The sequence below is a fragment of the Anser anser genome, assembly GCF_964211835.1.
Source record: "Anser anser genome assembly, chromosome: 6".
NCBI lineage: Eukaryota > Metazoa > Chordata > Aves > Anseriformes > Anatidae > Anser > Anser anser.
Window position 1 is genome coordinate 3,125,482 of NC_139726.1, and position 12,276 is coordinate 3,137,757.

At 39.7% G+C, this 12,276-nt stretch overlaps 1 protein-coding gene across 4 annotated transcripts in view; it reads left to right on the forward strand.

Moving 5' to 3' along the window:
• LOC310901250 (uncharacterized protein) overlaps window positions 1–12,276 on the forward strand; it is a 721,588-nt gene that overhangs the window by 177,001 nt on the left and 532,311 nt on the right. Inside the window, exon 3 of one of the 4 annotated variants that reach the window (XR_014585670.1) lies at window positions 6,451–7,170. The exons of the other annotated variants lie outside the window; for them this stretch is intronic. The gene's annotated coding sequence lies outside the window, so the exon portion shown is untranslated. Of the gene's footprint in view, window positions 1–6,450; window positions 7,171–12,276 lie in introns of those variants that run through there. 4 annotated transcript variants of the gene reach the window in all.

Here is a 12,276-nt window from a genome sequence, read left to right on the forward strand (position 1 = left end):
AAAATCGCACGAGGTCACTCGGGCTGGGAGTGACATGAATTGGCAGAAGTCTGGGGGCACTGGCAGCACACAGGACTCACGCTCTGCCGTTCACTCCCATATAATCTAGCCATTTTGTTTTCGTTCTGAGCAAGAGGAGGTGCTGATAAATATGCTGAAAATATTTTCGCACTTCTGCTGGGTGGAATTTTGATTTGGTAACTGGTACACGAAGGCCTGGTTTCATGAAAGCTTCTGAGTCAGTGATAAAACTTCTTTTGACTCAGTCGTAGCGATGGAAATCAATGTTAAAAATGACATTCCCCCTCAGGTGTCAGCACGACAGGCTGCTCTGGTTGCCTGCCTGGTGATCGAAAAATATGAACTCTTGTTGTCTCTCAGTATGAGTTATAATGTGCACAGTGAGGCAATGTGCTGGTGGGGAGAATTTGGGTGGGAAGGGACCTCCAGGTCCATTTCCCCCAACCTTCTGGCCCAGGCAGTTTCAGGCCTACTGCTGAGGGCTTGAAAACATGCAGGGACAGAGGCTGTGTGTCCTCTGCAGCTTTGAGGCCTTTGAGGATGATATCTAGGAAGTCTGTGTTTTTCAAACTGCACCTTGTTATTGTAGGTCTTCAGAAAACTCATTGTGCGGGAATTAATGAGGGATCCAATATTTAAAACTTCTCAACTGTTTACTTAACTGTGATGCCCCACACACAGTTTGGACAAGTTTCAAGTGTTTGAGTGTTCGATTTAATTGTTTTCCAAGAGAGAACAGCTCTCTTGGAAATGCAGAGCGGCTATCTTAATTATATTGTTTTCACTCATCTCTAATTAAGTTTATCACCCGCGGGGAATGAAGACACCAAAACTATCACCATGGCTTGAAAATTTACAGAGGAAGATTTTAAAAGCAAGAGAATCCACATCCACTCATGGCAAACGCTAAACAAATGGGGTTGTTCCCTGCGGGCAGGGGAGCCCGCGCTGGGTGTGCGCACCTTCATGCCTTACAGGGGATGGGGCATTACACATGCAGTGCGGGAAAGTGGAAAATTCATGATGGCCTGGAAATCAAAAGGGTATTTTCTCAATAATAAAAACCAAGGGAAATGAGCACCCATGAATGGATGAGTTTTGGAGACATCGAGAGAGGAATCAAGAGGATGGAAGTGAGAGGGAGGGCAAAAGGCAGCAGAAAGGTTGCCAAATCTCTACTTTTCTAGTGCTCCACTTCCTTGAAAATTTAAGTAAAACTTCCTTGAAAATTTATGCAAAATTATTAAACAAGAAAATACTTCTAGCTAGTCAATCTGCAATTCAGCTAGATATTTAGCTAACTCCAGATATTGTCTGTGCTGGGTTACGCTCAACTCTTTTGACTTTCAATAGCTGTGAGCGTTGTGAAAGCTTTAGAACAGAGACCAAGAGGTCAAATATAATCTGTGTTCAGAGATGGTGATACAGCATGAATAAATGGTGCTAGACATATGGAGATCAAATTAGTAAAGCCTGGTTTCATGTTAACCATAGATAATATGGTGTGAAATTATTTAATTAGTAAAAATCCCTAGATATTCTGGGAAACGAAAAGGAGCAGATTGGAAGAGAAGCGGTATCGAGAGAATGGTCAAGGAGATGAGTGACGGAGTCTTCATGGCTTCATATTGTTTCTAGAGGAGTGAGACAAAGGTCAAATTTAGTTCTTTGTTGAGTTGTAGCCATGTTAGCTGTGCTGTACGTGCTCAGCGAGGAATTGGCACGCACGTGTAAGAGCTTGGCTACGTAGCTGGGTGTCCGTGCACGCGGCGGCCACATCTGCGGTGCTGGATAAGGACATCAGCCCGTCCTGACACATGCCTTTCCCCATCACCTCATGCTATTTCTACAGTATTTCTGTGCATTAGGGGTGTTATTTGCAATTTTATCATAATTGAGGTGTTACTTGTTTTGGAGAGCTGTTGTATAGAGGCTGGCCTTTATTGAATGTGTTTACAGATAAAGTCATGGTGAGTTGTAGTGGAGCTCTCTGTTATTATTATTATTATTTTTAAAGTTAAGAGTTTCTGACATGCAGAGCAACCTGATGCTTGGGTTTGTATGTATTTGCTCTCAGAATATATGTGTAAGCTTTTTGGGTGCTTAGCTGATCAGTGTGGTTTGCTCTGCCAGCCACCTGGATGGGTTAGGCAACACTGGGCATTAAAATTCGGGTCAAGTTCCAGCACCAGGGAAAGTTGTTCCCTCTTACTCTTCTTGTCTATATTTTGTGACTTTAACTAGGTGACATTACATTATTATTTCAGTGTTTCATGGGCTGGACTGTGAAGAAGAAAAAGTGATTAGACAACTTGAGTTAGTCAATTATATGACTTAGTACTTGATAAATCAGATATTTAAATTGTCTTTGTTTTTTTTGCCAGGTAACCACTTTTATTTCCCTTATTATCTGGGTCGCAGTAGCAAATGAAAAAGGAGATGTAGTCACAATCATTAAAATTGTATCCTATGCTTATGGGTTAGCATTTAATTAATCTACATTAAGTCACTTAAAATACACAGCTTATTTTTTGTACCTATATTAAATACAGTGGTAGAGACATTCGATTATGTTTCATCTAATATGTTATAAGATTTGCTCATATTGTAAAGGCACTTAACAGGTTTGTTACACTTTACAGTGAAAACCTGGCCATGACTGGGTTATATTTCAGTGCTTCTTCTTAAACTACAGTTGCTGCAGGACAGTTTATCTGTAACTTAACTTTCCGGGTATTGTTAAAAGGATTTTTCAAAACATTCATGTTTACCATTTTTTTTAATGTTCAATAAAGTACTCAGCATCACAGGGGACATTTGGGCAGAGAACTTTGCAACTATTTAGAATTAAAGATCTGAAAATAATTTGGAAAGAAGGCACCCACAAAGGAAGTGGAAATCTTTATTTTTAAGTGGTTGTAGAGGAGCTGTGTCTTGTACCTCTTCCACACTCGGTCCTGCCATGTATGTGGAGTTCAGAAAAGCAACTTACAGCCTGAAGACCCTTGAACATTTTTTTCTAATGGTTCTGTTGAATCTTTCTTAGCAGAGGGAAGAACAGGTGCAAATCCATTACCCAGCTTCTAATTATTTTTATCCTAATAGGCAATTTTTGGTTTCTTGCTTATGTTTCATCCCAACAGGTTATTGCCCTTAGGAGTATTTTGCTTTAAAATACGAAGAGGACTATTTATAGTATTTATAATATTTTTTGAGGTGTTGTTTGTTTGTTTGTTTTATATACAGGGTGGAAGAATGGGCTGATGGCTGTGATATCTGGTATGGGATAGAAAGAGAACTACACTTTTCCTTGTGACTCGAGGGGACACCCTTTGAGTAGCTCAAGTTGCTCTGTATCTTTAAAGTTAAGGCAGTTAAAGTGGTGGTTGCATTTTGCCAGTGACTGGAAATGGTCACCTGAAGTGGTTAAAAAACTGAAAAAAACATGACTACGTGTGGCCTTCGCAACACTTGTCTGTGTAAAAAATATATTTCCCTGCATGTGTCAGCTAACTACTCTTTAAATCTGCCAATATAAAAGCTAAAAGATTAGTTTCCAATACCACGTGCTGCGTAATGCAGTTTAGCATCAGAAAAGGAAGCGAGGTTCTTTACCATACTGTGGACGTGCAGAAGTGAGGCAAACGTGGGTTAAATCTGGTCCGAGCTCTCTGATTAAAATAATCTTAGTGCAGGTGCAAAGATGATGACAACTTGAAATTTATTTAAGGAGGGCCTTAAATAAATTTATATTAAATCAGAGATAGGAGATGAAACCATGTTTGGTGAAATTGCCTGACCAATTGCTTTGAAGTTCGGAATTTGCACTTTCCAAATGTAGTTCTGTGAACAGAGAAACAACAGGCAGAAACGAGCTGCGAGTTATTTTGCTGTTCGGGGAGACAACGAGCTGCTTATAGTTCTGCTCTACAGCTTAATTTTTAGGTCCTATATAAATAGAATTCAATCCACCAATTTATTCAGAGATGATAATCCATCAACATTTAATTTGGTAAGCAAGAAAAGGCTTCAAAATAATATAATGTAGTTCATGAATCAGATGCACTGTTGGATTCCATTATTACATGTAGATGCATGATATTGGTGGCATTGTGTTTGTTATTTTAATAATTCTAATTAACTTCTGGTAATTGTAGTGGATCTGCTGCCAACCATCCCAGCTAGAATCGTTATTTAGGGTTTTTATTTTCAGTAGACACCCAGCCAGTGAATAAAGGAAGTTTCATGACAAGTTAAACTTCAACAGCACAGGAAGGTTTTCTAGCTGAAGAAAAAATCCTCTTGGTGAACTTCCTCATGATCTGTCCATGTTTAAGAGCTGCTGAGAGATTCAAACAGTCTTCATGATAATGTAGTAATTTACAAAAACCCTACAAACATTTAGTGTTTCACTCTTTCTCCTTGATTATTCATTTGTGAGATTTGCATGCAGTACAAGATTTCTCCCTGTCCTCTGTCTTTTTACTGTGCCCCACTTCATTTTGTAAGCCATGGTGGTTTGTAGCAGTGATAAATCCACACGTTCCAGAAAGAGATGCTACAAACATCTTGGCAATATAAAACTAATCCATTTATGCACGCAAGGCCAAATTCTTCACGTAGCTGAATGTCACTTCATTGCCCAAGAAATCTCCCGAAGCTGCAGGTGAAGACGGCTCTGAGAAATGGACATGTCGTCTTCACCTCCCCGATAACTGGCAATATTTCTGCTCCCACACTGGAGGTGGCACTTGGGATTGGGTTAGCAGGTTTGCTTGTCTCGGTGAGGTCTTTCCAACAGCTCCAAAAATGTCATTGCATTTCAGCTGATGAAGTGTCACGGGTAGAAGTGTCTCATCAACGATGTGTGCTCAGTACAGGGTAGCTGTCAATAGGATTGCATTGCTCAGAAGCTGTTTTCAAAACAGCAAATTGAATAATAATAATAATAATAATGATAATAATAATAATAATAATAGGATAGCTGGGTCTCTTTCCAATTGATTGGAGACGGGGCTATCTATAAAAGTTGGAAAGTTTACTTTTCTTCCAGAACAGCTTTTCCATGGGAAAAAGCAGTTGCAAACCCAGATGTTTCTGTAGTCTGACTCTATTTCATTGAAGAAAAGTAACTCACTGCTACTTGAGTTATTGCATTTTGAAAAAAAAAATAAAAAAATGTAAGGGTAAATTTGCAATGGATGTTTGCAAACATCCTCTGTTAAGACCTGAAATATGGTGCTGGGAAAGGGAATAAGCACTTTTCCAGCAGTTAAATGTGTGACTACATGGAAAGGATCTTCGTTGTATATTTTTAATTTGGAAATAGAGAGTTTAGTAAGTAAATTGAATTAATCCCCAAAGAGTCGTTGGGAAGTAATTTAAGACCCTAAAATAAAAAGGGAACTTGGAGTGAATGTATGTATGGCACCCTCTGAGTACAAAGTCAGGCTGTCAGCTGATGGAGTTATTAGCACTGAGGGATGGTATCCATTAAAATAATGGCTAATTTCTTACGCTGTCAGGCTATCTGACTGCTCTTTCTTCAAAGCTCATCGTATTGCTGAGAAAGTTATTGAACTTATCCTAAGCCCCTAGATAATGCTCGTCTTTAATTTGCCCATCAGACCATCCATACAATTATTTGGGGCATCTTCAAAGTGTTCCATTGCTTTTGAGTAGATCATTGAGATAATGTTCTTGCTTTTGATAGTGGCATGCCTCCTGGATGACAATGTAAGAAAATGAAGTCTCCACCTCCCAGTGATCTTTTCCTTTTCTCCTAACCGTCACACAAACAAATACAAACTCTGAGATCCTGTATAACCTATAGATTCCCCAAAAGAAATGAATCCTAACTGCTTTTATCTCATTTTCTGTGTATTGCCTACTGCACGTTGGTTTCTTAATTTGTTTTTGCAAGTGATGTATTTGATTTCTTGCTATCAATGAGCGTCTGCCTTTCAGTTGGCTCCAAGCATGACTGGCATAATGAAAAGTCTTTCTTTTATTGGGCTCGCATAGTTTTGTATTAAGAACTTCCCTCTCTCTGATAATTAAGATTAGGTGGCAGATCTTCCTATTTCTTCACTCCAAGTTGTTGCTAATCTTCGTCATCAAAATGAATAAGAATAATTCTTATAAGGGTACAGCAAAAATAGAAAAAATATATGCAAAATCTAGCGGCAAATCCCATTTATTTTTTTTTTCTGATAGACTGTGTAAGATCCAGACCTTCAAAGTGCTGTTGCTGAAGAAACATTTGTAATCTATAAGGGTTTTCTTTTGGTTGTTGAAAATAGATGTAGGTAGTTCCTGAGCTTTTTTTTTTTTTTTTTTCCGCTTGAAATGGGAACATGATTATTTTTTCTTTGTTTAGGAAGTGTTTATAGCAGAACGATAATAGTGCTCTCTTTTTTTACTTGCCAGTGACAACAGCACCAAAGAACATTATCCCCTCAATTGCCGTATGGCAGAGGGGAGCATTATTCTAAGTGGACATACGGATGTCTGAAGGCCAGGTTTGGTTGGGTCTCAGGATGCTCACACTGAAATGACGATTTTCTCTCGAGCAGCCCAAGCTTCATGATTGCCTTGGAGCCCTGTGTTTGGCCCTTGTGCCTACAGTCACCACTACCCAGCCAACTCCTACCGACATGGTCTGTGCTGGGGATGGGAGGCGCTGAAGGATCGTGGCTCGAACCAATGAGCTTCTGAAATTTGCAGCAGTTCACACTTGGCAGTTTATTTTTTATTATTTTTATTTTATCTACATCTCAATTACATAGTAAGATGTTCTTTTTAAAAACTTGTTTGTTATTAAGATATAAATCTACTTATTTTAGTCATGTAGTGCATGCCAGCGTAATGCAATACAAGAAGATTACAAGCTGATGGTTAGATGTTAATAACAGTAACACAAAACATTAAGGCAAGTGACATTTACATAAGTATCTTGATCTTAATACATGTAATTTACATATGAAAATTTAATCACCATAGAGATAAACAGCTGCAATGTTTAATTAAACTCTCCACACAAAATCAGCCTGCAAGAAGTAGTTTGTCACTGCTAATTTATCACAATTCTCATAAGTATTCTTTAAAATAAAAATGCAAAATAAATGACTCTTATTGATAATTTAACTTCTGGTTACTTTATCGTATTCTCAACAGGCTTTGATGATACAATTACAATATGAAGATTCCAGGCTCATTTTCTCACAATTTAGAAGACAAAACATAAATATATAGAGAACAAATGTATTTGTTTACAGACTTAGGGGTCAGCAGTATGGCAGCACTAGAGTACAATTTAGGCAAATTTAATGCCACGATAAGTTGTGTGTAATGAAGGGATGCAAGTCTCTCTCTATGGGGCTGTTTAAGGAGGAAACAATTATAAGTGAAAATTAATGCTGGCATTATTGTGGAGCTGGAACAGGCTCCTCGCTCGCAATATCCCTGCCTAAAACACACATTGTAGAAATCGGAGATGTGCTGACATTCAGAAGTTATTGAAGCTGAGACTTTGCTTCTAGTGATGTATTTTAAAGGAAAACAAAGCACACGGTATCTTGAAAGAAACAATTTACATTTCTTTCCAGGGATCCTTGAAGAAAATTAAAATTAGAAGGTTGGCTGAATCCTCTTCACGGCACTAAGATAGCAATAACAGCAAAAAAAAAAAGGATTCTTTTTGCAACTACTGGGTTAGTAGGAATGGAGAACAGATATTTAACCCCCAGTACCTTAAAGTACCTATTTTTAGGTGTGAAATTATGTTATATCCCAAGTAGAACAAACTGTATAACAAGGCTGTGGACCATGATGGGGTTATCGGATGTGTCTTCTACATACGCTAAAAATTGCTTGATTATATATAGATTTACTGAATTTTCTACACCATGGTAACCCCAAGAAACTGGAAAGCTGGTTTGCATATGGCAAATTATCCTGTTTTATAAGTCTCATGAACCCGTTAAAATGATGACTCTCAGAAAATAGTATTTTTGCCTTGAGTTTGGATCTTCTCTTTACTGCCTATACCCCTTTTTGGGTAGGTTTTGTTTTAAGGATTTGATCATTTAAGGTTATTTAGGCAGTATGCGTAAAGATTATACCCAGGTCACAGGGAGCAAATGGGGTTATTTGGTCATGGTTTAAAAATTCTTATTCTTAATTATGTATCTATTTAAGGAAAGTAAAAACTGGGCTAAATTCATATTTATGTTTATAAATGGAGCTTGTAGAACTTGGTGTGAGTAAAAGAAAAAAGTTAGGAATTAGGTCTCACTATAGTGATAAGTAATATGCTGCAAAAAGAAATCAGAATTCAATTTTAAAACAATACAACATTTTTTATTTTTTTATTTTATTTTATTTTTTATTCTGAATTCTGATTTTGAAATGTAGGGGGAACTAGAAGTGAAGACACCTGAAGTACCATAACCTTCTGCAACTCTTACTTGTCTAAGCAGCCAAATCATCCTTGAAGAAAGTTAGTAAGCCATTATTCTTAAAATATTATCCCACCTGTATAACACTGATTTTTTTTTTATTTTTTATTTATTTTTTATTTTTTCACGATTGGCCCTAGATAGTGGTTTTGTTTGTTTGTTTCAGCAATTATTCTAGTTTTTGAGTAGAAAAGTATCCATCAAGACTCATTGCACTTAGAGCTCGATTCCATTGCCATTCCAGTCGCGCATGGATGGTCTGCCTGGTCTCCGGCTGCCGTGCCAGGAGCAAGCAGATCCAGTGCTGTATCTGCTAGTCCTGGGGGCACCTCTTGGATACCCTGCAGAAATGGCACGGGATGCCTGTGCTTCGGCAGTTGGATCGAGCGCTTATACTCCATAGACCAAGCGAAATGTTTTAAGCGGACACATTAGCAAAAGTCCTACCTGGGAGAGAGGCAAAAATAAGTGATGTTCCTCTACATAAGAACTGTGGAAGGAATAACCTCCATAGCAACTTGAACAGGAAATATTCTCGTTACGAGGTGAATATGATTTCACCTTTGATTTTGATGTGTTTATAATGTATCGGCAGGTGACTGATCATAAGTGGCATTTTCCAGGTTATGCTGCTATTAATTGCTTTGTGTTATAATACAGATGGTCATGATTTGAACTAAAACGTAGCTTATTACACCCAACTCCCTTGTGATTGAAATATTTGTACTCAACAAAACAGAAGAAGCAGAATGAAGATAAGATGAACTAACTAATTCTGGAATTCCAACATTTTCAGTTACAGATTAGTACTGAACGCTGAGATCCACTGAGGTTTACAGGTGCAGAATCTGTCGGTTAAAAGATGAGAAAAGATGCCATTCAGAAATAGAGTTTTGGGAATACATATTATCTGCATACCCTTTCTGGATACAAGGAATCCTTATACACTCAAGTTAACCTGTTTATTCAGAAAGCCTTTATTTAGATTGTTGATGGTGATGTATTATTTATACATATCTAATGTCTTATTGGGGTAGGGCAAGTTTTTCCATATGGATAACAATGCAGATATGGCATGTCCACCGTGATGTCAGGTGGCTATGTAGGCAGATACAGATAGAAATACACTGTGCATGTAGCTCACATAGTCATTAGGAATTTAGGGAATCAGCACCCTGCAAAATCAGGTCCAGCTGCAAAGAGTCCCTCGGTCCATAGAGTAATGGTGAGCAGGGAATGCATTTTTATAATTATTTTTGGTTGGGGTTCTTGCCTGATGGCCATGTGATGTGATATGGAGCCAGTCTTGAAGGTGCTGTAACAGGTGACTGCGGGAGGTCTATTTTGTCACAAGGGGTGACTGAGGTTTGTTGTCAGCACAGTGGGAGGCTGAATGTCATTTATCTTTCGGAATGGGTAGGTTTTTTGTTACGTTTCTACCCGTATCTTAGAAAGACTACACAGATCAGCCGCCTAGTCTCAAATACAAAATACATGTCCCCTGAAACTGATGCTACCCCTCCATGCCATATGCTAGAAATACCCCTGCAGCCCTAGGTACCTGGGCTGTGGTGTCAGTAGCTCACACACAGCAGGAGCCGGGCAGGACGGATGGACAGACGGACAGGCAGCCCCTTCCAAACCCAGGCGAGGCCAGCAGCACTGACGCAGGGCATTGCTTCTCCCTCGGGCAGGGCGTGGGAAAACACATTGCTTTATCAAGTGCTTTGGATTACGGGGGCTAGGTTTGGCCATCTCTCATCCCTGCAGATCCCATAATATCCTGCTGAAATTGAGGTTTCTAATCCGGCAGCCCCATGTCAGTGTCCTTAGCTCTGCTGGCAGCCCCCACGCTGATGTGGGTGAAGCCCCCCCGTCACGCTGACCTTTTGGAGCTAAAAGAGCATCTGCGTCCTGCTTGGGGGGTGGCTTCGTGTCGGCCACAGATGAATTAACTGCTCTGCTGATTAGATTTGCAAAATCTTTTGGGATAAAAGTATTAAGTAAATACAAAATGATTAAAATCCAACTCTGTACCAAAAGTGCAGTGTCCCTTTATTTCCTCTTCTGGCCGGGAACCCAATGAGGTTAGACACACTGTAGACTAGAAGCCATAAGGAGATAATTTTGATTATGTTTCTTAAGTGAAGTACAACGGGAGGACAAAGTCTGAAGCAAGTGGACTACCAAGGGCTGACTTCTTTAACTGCAACCTCCATTGTGCTGAAAATAAATCATTGTCGCCAACGGTAGAAAAACATATTTCAACGCTAATTAAAAACAATGCAAGAACACTTTATTTATTTGCAAAACACACGTAACCTCCTGGTGTGGGTAGAGACTTTCTCCTGTGAGAAGTGATCGGTCCCTTGGGAGATCTTTTCTCCCTATCCCTTGATGATGTCAGTGAGTCCTTGATTAGCTGCTGACATATGAAATTATGGGGGGTCAGCAGGGCTAATGAAAGGCTTCTTCATCCAGCCGTGCCCATACGCTGTCTCCCTCTCTCCTCCTCAGCTTTGGGTTGTGTGGTGACCTCGGTGACAAAGTCAAGAGAGGAAATACACACTATGATATCAGCGCAGTCTAATCAGCGGTTCTCTGTTAATATCTAATTATTTAATAAAGGGGCGATGAATTATTTGTGGCCCAGAGTTTCACACGAAGCGGGCTGATCTCTGTGGATGGGATGTTCATCTGTCCCCACCGTGTTGTCATTGATTAGCTCTGTCATGTCGAGTATATTTTTGCAGGTGTGACTTGCATGGGAAATCCCGGTGTCACCCCGGCGATGCAGGCAGGCAGAGCTTGTCATTGCCAGCAGGAAAACTGTGCCTGGGGCTGAAGCACCAGGAGGACAGACTGACTTGGGCAAGGCAGCTGGGGTAGGATGCCTTTGGGTCATTCTTTGGGAAATCTGAGCCCTTCTCCTTCGGCCGTGCTGGTAACTGCGGTCACTTGGCGTAGCCCGCGGAGCCGGGCGTATTTGTACCTATTGATTGAAATCGTTCTCCTTTAAGGACTCGGCTTAGAAAAGATTTTCGGAGTTGGAATGACCTCAACATATGTCATGCTTTCTTCAGAGTGGGTGAAGATTATTTCCATATTAATTACTGTTGCCAAGTATTTTTCCTTCCCAGCTACGTGCCGTTCCCGTCTGTTCCTTCCTCGCTGGGCTTTCCTTTTTATCAGACTCCTTCCCTTTGAGCTTATTCCTCTTACCTTGGAAAAAAAGAGAACAGTTCAGAATTTGTTTTACTGAAATTATTGTTCTTAACATATATCTATTTCAAAATATACCTGCATATATAAAATAATCTCCACCACCCTGTTTTAGGACATGTTGGGACTATATGGGCTTTCGCTCCATGAATTGCCCTTAAGGACAGCACGTTAGGTCTCAGACTAGCAGGGTCTGTGCTGAAATTTAAGCTTTTGTGTAGTTTTATCAAGTAAACATTGGCTGAACAACAACAACAAAATATTTTATGGGCAAGAATATGGGAATACTTCACCTGGGCTGAATATCAACTCCTACGCAAGTGTGAATGTTAAATGTGGGGGTGAGGAGGGGTGCTGGGGTCGGTGTAACGAGTCTCCATATCTTAGGGTGTAAGTGATTCAGAGTAGGCTATAAATATCTGCTGGGACCAAAGCAGTTACACAAACGGAAATGTTTCCATTTATTTTTGCTTGTGTCTGTATTTGTTCTAAAAGTTGTTGTTTAGCAGCTTCAAAATGTGGCTGTACCTGTTTGAGTGATTAAAAAGGGCCTGATCCACGTTCCTGCTTAGCT